At 39.3% G+C, this 13320-nt stretch overlaps 1 protein-coding gene across 1 annotated transcript in view; it reads right to left on the reverse strand.

Annotated features, from left to right (window-relative positions):
* The window catches only part of LOC149926746 (uncharacterized), a 109485-nt gene that overhangs the window by 10939 nt on the left and 85226 nt on the right, over nucleotides 1-13320 (reverse strand). The window lies entirely within an intron of this gene.

Raw genomic sequence — 13320 nt, forward strand, 5'->3', positions numbered from 1 at the left:
TACGTTAAATAAGGCGCAAAAACGGACGAGAATTTCGACAACTTAACTAGCCAACTCCCCCCGCGCCGCTAAAACTGACGAGAATACAGTAGAAGTTCCAAACGTAATTTGAGAAGATGCCAGTGGTCGAGAGCGTAATGGCATCATTATTCTGAGTTTTTGACTGTGAGTTCGAATCCCGGTTTCGCCAAAACTGCAAATTATTTTCGCAGCGCCATCTGCCGTGTCGTTGCTTTCCACACCAAACAAACAAACAAACAAACACACAACACTTAACGACAATCCGTCCATAGCAATAGTCCCACTTCGATATATATATATATATCTCGATGTGGAACTAACAAGTTGGCAAGCCAAAATATACCTCTCCTCGGAAGAATTGTCCCTAGTGGTATTAATTTAAAGATATATCTCCGCAATTTAGAGTTATTTGTTAAAAATATTAACCCATTTCTATCCCGCCCGGTATAAAATTTTAATTATAATTAAAATAATTGAGACGAAACGACCAATTTTAATTTATTCAGAATATCATAAGTTAAGTAGTTACAACAGTAAGTTAGACGTACTATAACAATGCACAATTGAATTAAACCCTTTTACAGAACAAGTTTATCAGTTAAATATAATACGAAGCAAATTTTAATGAAAGAAATATCTACAGAGGCTTTTTGGAATTACTCTCTTACGAAATACTTGCCGCATCTTTAACGCTCATTTTATTTCAACACTCGCCCTTGATGAAGATACCGTAGATATCTGGTAGTGGACGACTCGTTCACTTCCTGTTGACGTTGTGACGCATACCACATGAAAAAGACCAATGCCGTCCAATTTCCAATATCATATAATGACTCGCACACCCAAGAAATCATTGACTGCGTTAGAAATCGTAGATATCCAAATATCCACACCAAATGTATTTACAAGAAGCAAAAACCTTACCATCAACAAAGCACAGAGAGCCACTTGACGAACCGCCAGCTCTTAAAGCAATTTACGTTAAATTATCTCCTTTGAATTAACAGAACTATATATAGGTCGTTAAAAAAGTGGACCACCCACAGGGTCTACCCTTTAACCCTCTAATCTCGGCTGACTGCGCTAAAACAAGATTTAACCTTTAAAAAATACCAGATTAGACCTTCATAAATTCATTAATAAAAAAGACTTTATTACCTATTATGCTTACGATGCCTGTCTTAATTTCAGTGAATCTAAGCAGCTATCGGTGGTTCTGTGGTAGAGCGCTCGACTGCCAAGCCGAATGGTCTGGGTTCGAAACCTGGGTGGCGCATTTATTTTTAATCAATAGAGAAACGCTAAAGTAGAATTTCTTCGATGCAATAATTTCAATTTCAATTCTATTTCAATTAAACCAAAATTTCGTACTCTATTAAATACGCTTCCGATAAAGCTGAAGGTCTAATTTTCAATAAGGCGTAACAAGTGTCGGTGGTTCTGTGGTAGAACGTCCGCCTGTCAATCAGGAGGTCTCAGGTTCAAATCCCGCCCGATGCGATCGCAAATTGATACTAAGACGAATACCGTGTACAACTGGTGGAAACCCTGCCATTGGACGTTGAGAGGTAGCATTACACTCAGCACTCGGTCCGTCCCAAAGTCATTAAGAAGAAGTTGGAGAGAAAACGCCCACATAAACACAACAGACTCAACATGCACATCCATCAGAACACAAACACAACAAATTCAACACTCACAACCTACGCATAAACATTACAAAAACCGTAATACACCAAACCGTCACGACGGTGAGCGAAAAAACACCATCCAAACCAAACCGCAAATGCATCCGTTAACGCTCACCGTCACACGGTGGTTTTGCCAACCCTTTGAGAAACTGCGTACGCAGTGATTACACTTTGCACCGAAAATGCGAACGCGTTCGCAGTCCTGACAGACAGACACACCCACAGACCCACCCACAGACAGACACGGTCGTTGTATAACCCCTCCTAGGGGACTTTGTCCCCTCGGAGAGGTAAAAACCAAAAACAACGAAACTGAAACGTTGTCATTGCTACCTGGGTACTTAGTTCCTCCGTTCCTCACTAAGAGGCGTTATTTGTTGGTCTTAACTTCTTTCCCTACCCAAGGCATACTTTCCATTCTCCCAACTTGTATTCGCTTGTGTGAAATAGGTCCAATTGACACACTTGGAATGAAGTAGGACGACACGACAAACTAAAGAAAATAAAGACTAAACTAAACAACTTGTATAAACATAGATGGCGCTAGCGCTAGCATACTATCCATAGTAGTAGCGTTAAATAGCAATAACAGATAAAATTAACGGATCTATTTCTAAAATAATTACAATTATACAATAAAATTTAATATGATATGCTTAAAATAACATAGATAATTAATTAAAGAGTTTGCTATCGTTAAGTATAAATTTGTAGGATAATAATTTTATTAACGTAAAAATTAAATGATACATTCAAATTTCGGTGAAATGACATTGGTAAATATTTTAATGGGTACTATTTCTTTGCTCAAATTGAGATAATGATTAAATTTACGTTGAAAGGTAAATTATAAATACCCCCATTTAAAACTATTATTGTTTGATATTAATAGAAAATCCGTATAAACAGTTAAAAGGTTTATAAAATCTTACTTAAATAATTTCCTAACCAAAGCCCAGTTTAAATATCCTTCCTATTACTCACCCAATCCTTCGTACAGTGATAATTCAACCAAAAATTACACAAAGCACGATACCCAGGCACCCATTAAGCCTTTCTAAAATGCTTTTAAAGTTATCAAAATGTAACAACTGGTGCCTTTTCCAATTTGAAATTGAACGTGAAAGCTTAATTATTTCATATCATAGTTTTTCCTTTATTTCGCGTATTTCCATTACTTGCCCTCAAATTTCCCTGGTTCATCTGGTGTCAGTCAACAATATTTAATTGCATTCATATCTTTCAGCCGAATCCATTTCGTTGTTGGTAATCTTGGAATCTTGTTTTGCTACAAATCATGCCAGTCGTAGCAGCGAGACAGACTCTTCACTCTAAAAGAGACATCGCGCAGAACTCTAAGCGTCAAACTGGCAAAATGAGCAGCCGAGAAGGGAAGAAACACAAGTGCACTGAGTGCGACTATGCCACGAACCAAAAGGAACATTTAATTGTTCACAAAAGAAAACATACCGGCGAGAAACCTTTTCAATGTGATCAGTGTAGTGAAGGATTTTCACGAAAGTTCAAATTGATTTCCCATAAAAGAACACACACGGGCGAAAAACCATTTCAATGTGATCAGTGTAGTAAAGGATTTTCACGAAAGTTCAAATTAATTTCCCATAAAGGAAAACACACGGGCGAAAACCCTTTCAATGTGACCAGTGTAATTACGCGTCTGCCTGAAAAGACCTATTGAATGCCCACAAAAGAACACACACGGGCGAAAAGCCCTTTCAATTTGACCAATGTAATTTCGCGTCTGCACGTAAAACCAATTTGGCTATCCACAAAAGAACACACACGGGCGAAAAACCCTTTCAATGTGACCAGTGTAATTACGCATCTGCACTAAAAATACATTTGAGTGTCCACAAAAGAACTCACACGGGCGAAAAACCCTTTCAATGTGACCAATGTAATTTCGCGTCTGCACAAAAAACCAATTTGGCTATCCACAAAAGAACTCACACGGGCGAGAAACCTTTTCAATGTGACCAGTGTAATTTCGCAACTGCACAAAAAACCTATTTGAATGTCCACAAAAGAATTCACTCGAGAGAGAAATCATCTGGATGTCCAAAGCGTGGATACAAGGCCAGATACGGTAAAGCACGTCACGTTCAGAAGACAAGGCCACACAAGTGCCCAATTTGCGACCAAAACCTCGCCACGAAAGGAACCCTCCGAGCTCACCTTCGAATTCAGGGTCTTCCTGCAAACCGAAGTGGTGCTTCGACCAGTCAGGAACCAGATCCACGACCCCGAACATCACGACTACGGCTGATTGAGAGCCTTTGTCGTCAATGGGGAATTATTCCTTGGTCGGTGCAGCTACGACGACTGACCAATGAAGAAATTCAACCTTTCACCGAAAAAGCCGACTCCACCCACTTCTTACAACCTGAATTTCCCGACCCTGAGGCGGACCAAACCGTGACCCTAACGGTTAAGAGGGAAGTGGTCCCTGGCCCTGAAAGCCTCTCAGTCGATATCAGCGCCATCAAAGCAGAGCCCTTTTATGACTTCCTGGAGTATGAAGGTGTTCCGCCAGTCGTCAAATTACAAGAGTTGGGAGATCGGCCAATTGGGGATAACAACCAGAGTGGCTCAATAAACGTGGACACTCTTGTCAAGGTCGAATTCCGAAGAAGAGAACTTCTGAATTGTACAATCAAACTTACGAAACACGTGGTTTTTCTTTAATTAACTAATTAAGACGTCTTGATTTTCCTGATCTTTTCCGACAACGTTCAAAAATCCAACGAGATTCCTTGCTTTTTCTTACCAAATTATTCAATTTCATTTTGAACCAAATTGAAGTGATTTTCTCTAGATCAGTGCTTGTAGAACTCAATTCTTGTTCGAGAAGACGACATTTTGAATGCGATTACGATAATTTAAGCCTAACAATTTTGAATGAAACCTTTCAATTTAAAACGACACCTCCCAAGATTTCGGAAGGACCTCCCGCGAAGTACAACGCCCTTTTTCCGAGGGGGAACTCTACTATGTTCTCACTGGCCCGCGCAATTCTTCCCTGGGTTTGTACATGTTTCTAATTTAATAATTAAAAACTCGACCTCGGCGTTCCGTACGGCGTTGCTGGCGCAATACAATGCTCTTTGGGTATCAGGACTCATGCCCTCGCGGTAAAAGCATGCAGTTCTTCTTCCAATCTTGAAGCCCGGAAAGGCTCCAACTGACCCTTCCTCTTGGAGACGAACAAGGTACTTCCCCCTGAGCAAATCGGTTTTCGCATGGGTCGCAGGGCTACGGATAATTCTCTAAGGCTTGCTCAAGCGGCCCAATGTGCCTTAGCGACGAACCAACTCGGCCTCAGCGTCCACCATCAGGCTTTACTCTACAAGCTACAACGCAGCGATCTGGATGGTAATCTTCGGTGGGTGGGGGATTTTCTGCGCGGTCGCACAGCGCAAGTCAGGGATAATTGGTACCCTTTTCGTGCCTTTCCCGGTCCCTCTAGGTATCTCTCGCGGCAGCTCGGTGAGCCCCATCCGGACATAGATCCCTCAAAGTTATCTATAGGGACTGTATTGAGCGCATTATCGCCTACGGCGCTGGCGCTTGGTATAAAGAGAAAGATAACTCTCTTATGATTAAAAAGCTGAGATCCATTCAGCGCGTGGCAGCGCTTCGTATCTGCTTCGCCTATCGCACAGTGTCGACTGATGCTCTTTTGGTAATACGAAATATAACTCCTATTGAGTATGTGGTCAGTGAAGAAGCGGCGATCTTTAGGAGTTTCTCCCAGTGGAGCTAACCACTGTGGTTTTAACGCAGTTGGAGGGGACTACCTCTATCCGGATGATCCTTGGGGTTGGTCATCCGGCCCCTCATTCTGATTTTCCCTGTGGGGATGGCTTGCCCACAAACCAGGGTATTGAGATCTTTATCGATGGTTCCCTTCGCAACAATGTTGCTGGGTCTGCTTTTGCAGTGTATTCTGAGGGAGTGGAAGTTTTTTATAGCTCCTTCCGCTTGGGCTCAAAGTTCCCCCTAAGTAGCTATTATACCGAGCTTTACGCTATTTTTGAAGGTATACGCTGGTTTGCAATGACCTATCCCCACGGTGAAAAGGCAACAATATTCAGCGACAGTCTGAATGCTATCAGAGGATTTCAGAACAAGAATAATTTGAATGGCCTATGTGCTGCTATTAGAAGAGCAATATACTCAGATCTTAGGGGAAGGATCACTGTCTACAGGGTTAAAGCCCATAGTGGCACAAAGGGAAACAAGAGGGCATCCTTAAACATCAATTTAGATCAGGTAACGCTTAAACCCTATAAGGGAAGTGTTAAGCTATATCTTCGCCATATTACCATGGAGCGTTGGCAAGAAGATTGGTGCAATAGCACTAAGGGTGAAGTTACCAGGAACTATGTTCCTAAGGTGGGCGACGATGCGCTCAACCCAAATTATTATACAACTCAGATGCTCAGTGGACATGGTGAATTCCCTGAGTATCTGCATGTGTCTAGTGCTGCCTGTGTCTGTGGGTCAGATGCAGGCACGCCTAGTCACTATATTTTTGAATGTCCGCAAACTAGTCACCTTATCCCTAGGACAGAGTTTGACAGTAAGTCAACGATTGACAAACTAGGTTACCTCGATGTCCTTATGAGACACATCATCAATAACTTTGAGGACCTATGTGCTGAATTCAGCTTAACCCAGGCTTTGGCCAAAGCTGTGTTTTAGTTACCAATTTAATTAATCACTAATATTAACCGTATTCTCTTTAGGACATGCCTTCTTGGCTGTGGCTTGCTTTTAGCAGGGTATCATGATGATTTTTTTAGAGTGTACATGTATGAATTACTATAAAATATTTCTACACCCCAGTAATGCCTAGCGGAACTGGGGTATACGAATAAATAATCTGATGTGCAGTGTCATCCTCGACGAGATTCCATCTCTCTGTCATGGGGGGTTTACCAAGGTGAACACGCGGACGACATTGCCGCTTGGATTTGTAGCGGTGCTTAGATGTTGTTAACCCTCGGCCAAATTTCGGATTATGGCGTCACATGGGCCCTCAACTTCCAACCGCTAAAGTGTCAATACCTGGTCGTCTCTCGCACTCCGGCCGATCTCTCGCTAACCCTCGGACATACTACTCTGACTCGGGTGTCCAATTACCTAGGGCTATCTTTGATGTGAATCTCTCATGGAATCCCCACATTGAATCAACTCATCTGGTTAAACTTATTCGCACATACCCAATTTTGTTTCTATTGTCCAATATTATGCGCATTTCCAAATTTTATTCGCATTTACCCAATATTATGCGATTTTTCAGTTGAGGGGGCCTGAAAATTTCCTTAGGGGGCAACGCTCAGTGGCGTACCGAGGATTTGTGGCGCCCGGTTCAAAATGTGAATATGGCGCCCCCAAATAAAGTAAATTAGGAACAAGTATTCTTTACGCACTACTTTAATTATATTGAAATAGAAATGATTTAAACACGATGAATTTACTGGATTTAGAAGCCTCGGAATCTGTATGATGTTACTGCAGTTAAGTTCTTCGACATCAAGTGGGAGGGCCGAAAGGCTCCCACAATCCGTAAAAAGTGGTGCAACGGGGTAGTTAGGCGGGTTTTCTTCACTCAACGGGTTGTTAAATTTTTAAATGTTATCCCGGTTGCCGTTAAGACCAAATCCTACGCATTGGAATTCAAGTGTCGATTAGATAAATATAAAACTGGGGCTGACCTGTTGTTCATTTCACCATTACTTACTATTAACCTTTTTTTTTAATTTTTATTACTTTCGCTTCATATGTATTTTTTTTTGTGAAATTCTGTTTTTTATTTTCGTTTTTCGGGCACAATCATTGAATCAATTAAGATTAATGTAAATAGTTTCTTTTGTTTCGAGCGTTACAGTATCTTTTGTATCGCGTATCAGGGCCCAATAAGTGTACAGCTTTTTTTTTATCCTGAATTAAAACATTATTAATCTCTTTTCCTTTTCCGATAATAATCGCCATTCGCTTTACGTTAAGACATTTTCTACTAAAACACTTTTATTTAAAGTTAGGAGCTGTGTCAATAATAGTCCTGTTTTTAAAAATTGTAACTTTTTTTTTATAAATAGGACTATTACTGACACTGTTAATAGCTTTTATCGTTGGTTATATTTTACCGAAACTAACGTGAAAGGCTTAGTTTTTTTTTCATTACTAATATGTGTGGCACATTGAATAGTTCTGCTATCATAACCAGTGCAGTGTTTCAAAATCGACTTTTTAGTGACAAAATTAAATATCAACACAATATAATAAATGTATATATATTTTTAATTGTTGTTTAAAGTTGTATCCGAAAAAATAAATTATATTTCGCTACCTGCCACCAGAGGGCCAAACGTTCCCTACATGGAATTCCAATGAATTTCTTTTTGCAAAGCGTGTATAGAATTATGTTTTACATACATTTTAAGTTTGGTGAAATTCGGTTTGACAGATCTTCTGTAACATGCAATCAAAGAGCCAATTTTGACCAAAATACAGCTTTTTCTAAAGGCTTTTTATCCAAAGGTTGCAAGTTTTTGCAAAATATTTCATCACAGTCTAGTAGAACCGTTCCCGTAGGATAACTTACAAAAAACCCAAACACCAATCACCTGCAAGTTTTTAAGATATATCAAGTTTTATCACGTTTAAAAATATTTCTTGAAATAGCTAATTTATGGTGTCTCTGTACGTCTTGTTTACCTTTTCGTTACTATAAAACCTACTACGAAGGAGAAACTCCTAGCCTATTCTAATATTAGTAGGAGTTTTCGTGCCGGGCTTCAAATAGGTTCGGCGCATGCGCAACTGTTTGAATGTAATTTCGGAAACTTGTACCTGTGAGGTGCAACGGGTACACTACGAAATAATTAAATATAAACTACTGTATACGAATAACGAATATTTTCCCTTGTTTTATATTTTTGAAACAGTATGTCTAGAGTGTTTTACTTTGACATTCTCCGTTATCAGGCGCGTGCCAACCACGGGGGCAGCGGGGGCGACTTGCCCCGTTTCTATTTCTCCGTGGGGGCGCGGCCCCCGCTACTTTTTTCAGGGCAGACTTCCCGCAAAGTCGTATTACACTCATTATACTTATTGGCCACTGACGGACTCTTGAGGCGTCGCAATGTTAGTCAACCGGACAAGTTGGCTAATCATGCGACACGTTTGTGTTTTGTTTTTTATGTCTCGGCATTTTTCGGAAGCATCCTATTTAACAAGGTTGTGCTGATATTAGGGTTTTTGCCCCCGCTCTCGTTTAAACGTTGGAACGCCCCTGTCCGTTATTATTAACGAATGCTCACGTCGTTATCTTTCTGGGTTGGAGGAAACTAGCTTTATTAAGCAAGTGGCGTCTCGAGCCAGCGTAATTATAAGTGGAATAAATGATATTTGTCTATAATATTGTTTTAATTTAGAATATAATTTCCTTACTGTCATCAAGTACCCATTACACCTCAAAATTTCAAGTTTATAGTATTATATACAAACTAAAAAGTACACGGCGAGCTGCTTTATACGTTCTATAATTTCGCTTTAGGTAAATAACTTTCCAAAGATACTTTTCCCGACCTAATCATGAAATGTCAGAACGAACAACTAATAATGTTTATTCATCTACTTTCGAACAAGTTGTTAAGAAAAGAGATTTGGTCGAGGTTTTTATGAAGAGACGTGACCCTAAAGAGGAATTACGTCTTTGTTTAGAGCTCACCGAAGATACCGAAACTTCGAAGCTGGATGAATCTGGAAATACGACGCTAATTAAAAAAAAAGAACTTAAAATCAGAGTTCATGAAGTACTCAAGTAGTCATCGCATTAAAAATCATTTCCTGGCGAAGTACTCCAAGTAGTTAAATACGACTTTCACAAAAATCACGCGAAATCAAATGTCGGTTTGCAAAGATTCAGGTTCCGCGTATAGCGCTAGTTCCGTCGGAAGACCAAGTAAGGACTGGCCACTGGTGTGTCTTCGGTCACGGAAAAGGAAAATTGCAGTTCTATCAAATACCTTGTCTGAGCAGCCTATGAATAAGGTTTTGAAGGCGGTCCAGTTGTCCGCAAAGCGCGATGGGGAAAGAGACCTTTCGAATCTGCTTAAAGAGGCGCTGAAAAGTCCTTCAAGGCCACCGAAATTTCTTAGTAAATATAAAAATACTAATATTATTCGGAAATATTCCCCGCAAGAAGCCTTCGCTCTAATAATTGACGAAGGCTTAACAGTTAAAACTTATAACCGCTTGAGAGAGGGCGCAATATCCCATGGCGTCGATTTATATCCATCGTACCATGAAGTGCTCGAAATTAAGAAAGAGTCCAGACCCCTAGAACCAGTAGAAGTTTCCGATTCATCGGCGGTTATTTAATTGCAAACCCTTCTAAACCATACAGCTACGCGCATTGTAAATCTACAAACCGAAGTCCTCAATCAGTATTTTGACGTCTTAAATACGAAAGAGCTGCGATTCACTCTGCTACTATGATGGGGATTTGATGGGAGTTCAGGACAATCTCTGTACAAACAGAAGTTTTCATTCCCCTGCAGCTAAGGTCTGAAAATGAGCACGTTTTATGGAATAATTCAACTCCTCAATCTGCGCGATATTGTCGACCTTTGAAACTTATATTCTGCAAGGAGATTGCGCGAGTAATTAAAAGAGAAAAAAGTAGGGTCGATGAAGAAATAAAGACTCTTTTACCAGTTTATATTTCCATCGGTACGAATAAAAAAATATCCGTTGAATATGATCTATCGTTTACTGTTATTGATGGAAAGGTTTTAAATATCGTAACTGGAACTAAATCGCAACAATCTTGTCCTCTTTGCGGAGCTACGCCATCTCAATTTAACAAGATTACTGAGAACAAGTTCACCCCGAAGCGTGATAATCTAAAATACGGAATAAGCCCCCTTCACGCGTGGATACGGTGTTTAGAATTCTGTCTTCAACTTGGTTATGGGAACTGCGACGGATTAAGATGTTGGAGGGTAGAGGGGTCGAAAAAAAAGGAAATTTGGAGATTATGGTCGCGGTTTACTTCACAGATATCTTGCTAAATATGGATGGTACTACATGCCGGTGACTGTCCACAAGCTTCTAGTTCACGGGAAAGATATAGTTGAGGCTGCTTATCTACCATTGGGAATGGTAAGTGAACAGGCTGCGGAATCGAGGAACAAATTATATCGCCAGTATAGGGAGTTTCGCGGTCGTAAAACTAGCCGAAGAGACAACTTGCTAGACGTATTTAACCGATCTTTGGATTCGTCCGACCCGATAATTTCCAATTTGTCTCTAATTGAAAGGAACAGGAAAATTCGAAAGCAGCCTTTACCTTTTGCTGTTATTCATTTGTTGAAAGAAGTCGAACCATTACCACTTGACTCGTCATCGACCGGTTGCGCTAATGACCCGGAATTGCACGATCATATTTCGGAAGATCCAATTGATTTTATTTCTGATTTGCCAATAGTTACTTTTGGAAAATGAATTACAATAGCTTATTATTTTTAAAATTATTTACAGTTATGGAAGTATTTATTTTGTAAAATGCAATGCAGTTACAGTATTATTTATTATTTTTTTCTTAATTACTTGCTTTTATTGCGAGGGCTCATTTGTTTTATTAAATAAATACTATTTAATACCTTAATTTATTGGTTTTTTTCAAAATCCATAAATAAATCACGGTAGCAAGAATAGGCATTTCTTCCTATAAAATGTTTCATTTTCGTAAAATGATTATCTATATTTAAAATAAAGAAGTATAATAAAACGTTTTTAATTTGACGACTATTTGCTTTAAAGTGGCTCAGACTTCATAGTCAAGGCACGAGGACATTTGTTAAAATTGTTTATATTTATTTATTACTTAGCGTACCCGTTGCACATCACAGGTACAAGTTTCCGAAATTACATTCAAACAGTTGCGCATGCGCCGAACCTATTTGAAGCCCGGCACGAAACCTCCTACTAATATTAGAATGAGCTAGGAGTTTCTCCTTCGTAGTAGGCTTTATAGTAACGAAAAGGTAAACAAGATGTACAGAGACACCATAAATTAGCTATTTCAAGAAATATTTTTAAACGTGATAAAACTTGATATATCTTAAAAACTTGCAGGTGATTGGTGCTCGGGTTTTTTGTAAGTTATCCTACGGGAACGGTTCTACTAGACTGTGATGAAATATTTTGCAAAAAACTTGCAACCTTTGGATAAAAAGCCTTTAGAAAAAGCTGTATTTTGGTCAAAATTGGCTCTTTGATTGCATGTTACAGAAGATCTGTCCAACCGAATTTCACCAAACTTAAAATTTATGTAAAACATAATTCTATACACGCTTTGCAAAAAGAAATTCATTGGAATTCCATGTAGGGAACGTTTGGCCATCTGGTGGCAGGTAGCGAAATATAATTTAAATTTTCGGATACAACTTCAAACAACAATTATAAATATATATACATTTATTATATTGATAATAAAAGAAATAATCGACTTTTACACAATTAAAAATACTTTATTATAATAAAGCACTACATGTTTCGACGTGTTCTCACGTCGAAACATGTAGTGCTTTATTATAATAAAGTATTTTTAATTGTGTAAAAGTCGATTATTTCTTTTATTATCTATATACACAAGGAAAAACGCCAATTTCAATTTATTTTATTATATTGTGTTGATATTTAATTTTGTCACTAAAAAGTCGATTTCGAAACACTGTGGGTCTGTATCTCCATAACGAAAATGGCCGACAATTACGCCGCCGAAAATATTTTACTAAACTGATCGGCGGCGTTTTTGAGCGTTATTTTGAATTATCGACTAAGGCTATTCGCCTAAACTTCTCTTACGTTTAGTTTTGGTTTTACATTCGATTTCCCGGCGTTAAATTGCGAATTTTCAAGTCGCGTGTCTCGACGTACTTTGAAAAAATATAGCTAGAAGAATTCTAGGTATTCCCGCGTCACAAACGAGTGACGAACGTATTTTCCAGCACGGGACTGACACTTGGTCCTCGAAGAACAAATTTAAAAGGTTCAACTCTTTCGCAACTAACTTTTTTTCACAAAAATTGTTTAAATAAATAAATGCCTCTTGTTATCTACACTATATAATAAAATGAAAAAAAGCTTCATGCTATGGTTTGTGGCGGTTCTTCGGGTCTTTTCGGGTTTCCGGGTAGGGTCGGGTTTTCGGGAATTATCTGGTTTTCGGGTCTTGTCGGGTTTCCGGGCCGGGTAAAATCGATTTTTTAATTTATCGGGTCGGGTCGGGTCGGGCCCAACTCGTCTCTAATTTTGGATGCGATTACGAAGATTTAAGCCTAACAATTTAGAATGAAACCTTTCAATTTAAAACGGTACCTCCCAAATTAAAACGACACCTCCCAAGATTTCAGAGGGACCTCCCACGAAGTACAACGCCCTTACTTCCGAGGGGGAACTCTACGATGTTCTCACTGGCCTGCGCAATTCTTCCCTGGGTTTGCACATGTTTCTAATTTAATTATTAAAAACCCGACCCCAGCGTTCCGTACGGCGTTGCTGGCGCTCTACA

This window comes from Leiobunum rupestre, chromosome 9, assembly GCF_980474605.1.
Source record: "Leiobunum rupestre chromosome 9, qqLeiRupe1.1.hap1, whole genome shotgun sequence".
In the NCBI taxonomy this organism is placed as follows: Eukaryota; Metazoa; Arthropoda; class Arachnida; order Opiliones; family Sclerosomatidae; genus Leiobunum; species Leiobunum rupestre.